The sequence below is a fragment of the Micropterus salmoides genome, unplaced genomic scaffold (assembly GCF_014851395.1).
Source record: "Micropterus salmoides isolate LMB-PRFRI ecotype aquatic unplaced genomic scaffold, ASM1485139v1 Ms_hic_scaffold_3, whole genome shotgun sequence".
Taxonomy (NCBI): Eukaryota; Metazoa; Chordata; class Actinopteri; order Centrarchiformes; family Centrarchidae; genus Micropterus; species Micropterus salmoides.
The window spans coordinates 32,060,107-32,065,188 of record NW_024042261.1 but is presented as its reverse complement, the minus strand read 5'-3'; positions in this window follow the sequence as shown (position 1 = coordinate 32,065,188).

Sequence of the window (5,082 nt, the reverse complement as noted above, 5' to 3'; positions counted from 1 at the left end):
GAACTAATTTAGAATTTGTGATATGGTGAAATTTCCACCAGGCTGTCAGAGTGGAAGCTATAGTTACTGCATTAAAACATGTGTGTTGTTTGATTGATTTGGTGAGGAACGGTATGTCAGCTATATTTAATTCTTTGCATAGTGATTGTTCTATATCTAGCCATATAATATCGGATTGGGTGGGGTGAATCCATTTGTATATGTATTGCAGTTGGTTAGCCATTGAGTAATATTGGAAATTTGGTGCTTCTAGTCCTCCTTGAACCTTACTTTTTTGTAGTGTAGTGAGTTTTATCCTTGGCGTTTTATTTTTCCAGTAGAAGTGAGTGATAATGGAGTCTAGTGATTTAAACCAGGTGAGTGTAGGGTGGGTTGGAATCATTGAGAATAGATAATTAATTTTCGGTAAAATCGTCATTTTTATTGCTGCTATCCTGCCGATTATGGAGATTGGAAGGTTGAGCCATCGAAGCAAATCGTCTTCTATTTTTTTTAGCAGTGGTGTGAAGTTGAGTGTTACCAACTCTGACAGTCTGGAGGAGATCTTAATGCCTAAGTAAGTGATGTGATCATGACATATAGGTATAGGTGTTTGGTGGGGTGCCACATCCCATTTGGTTTTATGTAGAGGGAGGATGAAAGATTTGTTCCAGTTTATTGCATAATCTGATATTTTTGAGAAGGACTGGATTGTTTTAATTACTTCTTGAGTGGATGTTAGGGGTTCTTGTATATATAGTAGGATATCATCTGCATAAAGTGAGATTTTATGTGTTTGTTGTGGTGTTTCAATACCTTTGATTGCTGGGTTTTGGCGGATAGCTGCTGCTAAAGGTTCAATAAAAATCGTGAATAGGGATGGAGAGAGTGGACATCCCTGCCTCGTCCCCTGTGCAGTGTGAAGCTTTGTGATGTTAGTCCATTGGTTGTGACTGTGGCCGATGGTGATGTGTATAAAATCTTGATCCAATTAATAAATGACTCTCCAAAGCCGAATTTTTGTAACATGGTGAATAGAAATTTCCAGTTGACCCTATCAAAAGCTTTTTCGGCGTCTAATGTGGCAATGAGAGTATCTTTCTTTTGTACTGATGAGTAATGCATTAGATTGAATAATCTGCGGGTGTTATTGGATGCATATCTACCTTTTATAAAGCCGGTCTGATCAGGATGGATTATAAACTGCTGTGCCTTCTAAAGGCATTGAAGATGAAAAGTTGTGCTATTTGCGAGTTTTCGTCAATGGGTGTGTCCGTGGCGTGGCGTCAGAGATCAAGTCTTCGCCATGACACAGGAAGTTGTTGTAACTTCAGTGTACATGCTCACATCTGAACCAAACTTTACGTGCTTGATAACTCTCCCACCCCGTTATGGAGGACCGATCCTGACACAGTCAGAAATAAATACAGAAATAAATAAATGCTCAATAAATAAATAAGCATCCAATTAAATACACAAAAAATAAAGTAAATAAATAAATGTAGGTAGTAATTAAATTATACAAGGAGACATAAATGTATATATTTTAATTAGTGCCTTTACTATTCACCTTTGTTATAATTACCTTATTTGTTTATTCAACTTTATTTATTACAAATTTTTTTAATGTATTTATTTATGTGTGTGTTTTAATATTTTTGTCTGTTTTATTCTTCCTTTGTATTTATTTACCTTATTTATTTTCACCCATGGTATTTATTTCTGCCTGTCTTTTTTAAATTTTTGTATGCATTTCTGCCTCATTATGCAAATGAGGAGGGGCTGTGTCTCAAGGGGTCATCTTCTCTGCTATTGGTGGACCAGTCAGACAGGAGAGCTCCTACTCTGCCTGCAGACATCAACGATCTTGCCCCTCACACAGTCAGATGGCTTCCTTCAGTGCGCTGAGGTGTTTAACAACTCTGAAGACAATACTACCAGCAATGTCTTCCTTCTCTTTTCACGTAGACGCTCCGACAGACAGTGCTTTCAGTTTGCTGCATGCATGGACACAGAACTGCGGTACAGCACACAGTAACGATGAAATGTGTGCTGTTCTCACATTCTTCCTCTGTATGTACACATAAACAACAAGGCAGGGAAATATAAAAGGAATTTATTTTATTGTTTGGGTACATTATTGTTCAGTGTACATGCTCACATCTGAAACAAACTTTACGTGCTTGATAACTCTCCCACCCCGCAGACATCTACACGCCAATACCGATTTATATTCATAGCGGCAAGTGCTATGTAGCTCCACATAGGGGACACAGGAAGTGACATATAACACCTTCATGCGGCGTCATAACCGCGTAGCAAATTCACAGCCGCACCGGCAGAGCTCCAGAATATGCAACTCGGCCGGCTCACACGCGGACGCGCTTATAAGTGCGAGGGCCCGCCCAACGCTGCTTGCAGCTTTAATTAGGGCCCGAGCACGACCGTGCGAGGTCCCTATTGAATTGCTCGGATTATATTTTTTTTTTTTTTTTTTTTTTTTTTTTTTTCTGCAAAGTAGGCCCAAATGACATGGCCTAAACATACTCGAAAACTCACCAAAATTTGCAAACATGTCAGAACCGGTGAAAAATTTCGTATTCTACAAGTTTCGCACATGGGCGTGGCAAAATGACTCGCTAGCGCCACCTAGAAAATTGGAAATGATTAGCCCCTCGTTCACGTTCAACCTACATGTACGAAATTTTCTGGGGACATGTATCGTATCAAGACGCACAAAAAAGCCTCAAGAACCCATAGCCTAAAGTCAACAGGAAGTCGGCCATTTTGAATTTTATGGCCATTTTTGGATGATTTACACACTTCGTACTTTAACGAACTCCTCCTAGGGATTTAGTCGGATCGACGTCAAATTTCTGCTGTGCCTTCTAAAGGCATTGACGATGAAAAGTTGTGCTATTTGCGCGTTTTCGTCAATGGGCGTGTCCGTGGCGTCGATGATTCGCAATGAAACAGGAAGTTGTTGTAACTTCAGTGTACATGCTCACATCTGGACCAAACTGTACATGTAGGATGAGAGTCCCGCCCTGAACACATGTACATGCCGACATTCACCCACAGTCATAGCGCCACCTGCTGGCAACAGAAAGTGACCTTTAACGAAGCAGCCCCCGCCGCACGTTTCACCTACGTGCACGAATTTTCTGTGGTACGTGTATCTTGTCCAGACGCACAAAAAAGCCTCTTGGAGCCATAGCCTAAATCAACAGGAAGTCGGCCATTTTGAATTTTACGTCAAATTTTGGATGATTTACACACTTCGTACTTTAACGAACTCCTCCTAGGGATTTAGTCCGACCGACCTCAAATTTGTGCTGTGCCTTCTAAAGGCATTGAAGATGAAAAGTTGTGCTATTTGCAAGTTTTCGTCAATGGGCGTGTCCGTGGCGTGGCGTCAAAGATCAGCTCTTCGCCATGACACGGAAGTTGTCGTAACTTCAGTGTACATGCTCACATCTGGACCAAACTGTACATGTAGGATGAGAGTCCCGCCCTGAACACATGTACATGCTGACATTCACCCACAGTCATAGCGCCACCTGCTGGCAACAGGAAGTGACTTTTAACGAAGCAGCCCCCGCCGCACGTTTCACCTACGTGCACGAATTTTCTGTGGTACGTGTATCTTGTCCAGACGCACAAAAAAGCCTCTTGGAGCCATAGCCTAAAATCAACAGGAAGTCGGCCATTTTGAATTTTACGTCAAATTTTGGATGATTTACACACTTCGTACTTTAACGAACTCCTCCTAGGGATTTAGTCCGACCGACCTCAAATTTGTGCTGTGCCTTCTAAAGGCATTGAAGATGAAAAGTTGTGCTATTTGCAAGTTTTCGTCAATGGGCGTGTCCGTGGCGTGGCGTCAAAGATCAGCTCTTCGCCATGACACGGAAGTTGTCGTAACTTCAGTGTACATGCTCACATCTGGACCAAACTGTACATGTAGGATGAGAGTCCCGCCCTGAACACATGTACATGCTGACATTCACAGACAGTCATAGCGCCACCTGCTGGCAACAGGAAGTGACTTTTAACGAAGCAGCCCCCGCCGCACGTTTACCTACGTGCACGAATTTTCTGTGGTACGTGTATCTTGTCCAGACGCACAAAAAAGCCTCTTGGAGCGATGCCCTAAAATCAACAGGAAGTCGGCCATTTTGAATTTTACGTCAAATTTTGGATGATTTACACACTTCGTACTTTAACGAACTCCTCCTAGGGATTTAGTCCGACCGACTTCAAATTTGTGCTGTGCCTTCTAAAGGCATTGAAGATGAAAAGTTGTGCTATTTGCGAGTTTTCGTCAATGGGTGTGTCCGTGGCGTGGCGTCAGAGATCAAGTCTTCGCCATGACACAGGAAGTTGTTGTAACTTCAGTGTACATGCTCACATCTGAACCAAACTTTACGTGCTTGATAACTCTCCCACCCCGCTATGGAGGACCGATCCTGACACAGTCAGAAATAAATACAGAAATAAATAAATGCTCAATAAATAAATAAGCATCCAATTAAATACACAAAAAAATAAGTAAATAAATAAATGTAGGTAGTAATTAAATTATACAAGGAGACATAAATGTATATTTTAATTAGTGCCTTTACTTATTCACCTTTGTTATAATTACCTTATTTGTTTATTCAACTTTATTTATTACTAATTTTTTTAATGTATTTATTTATGTGTGTTTTAATATTTTTGTCTGTTTTATTCTTCCTTTGTATTTATTTACCTTATTTATTTTCACCCATGGTATTTATTTCTGCCTGTCTTAAATTTTTGTATGCATTTCTGCCTCATTATGCAAATGAGGAGGGGCTGTGTCTCAAGGGGTCATCTTCTCTGCTATTGGTGGACCAGTCAGACAGGAGAGCTCCTACTCTGCCTGCAGACATCAACGATCTTGCCCCTCACACAGTCAGATGGCTTCCTTCAGTGCGCTGAGGTGTTTAACAACTCTGAAGACAATACTACCAGCAATGTCTTCCTTCTCTTTTCACGTAGAAGCTCCGACAGACAGTGCTTTCAGTTTGCTGCATGCATGGACACAGAACTGCGGTATAGGGAGAAGCACACGGTCAG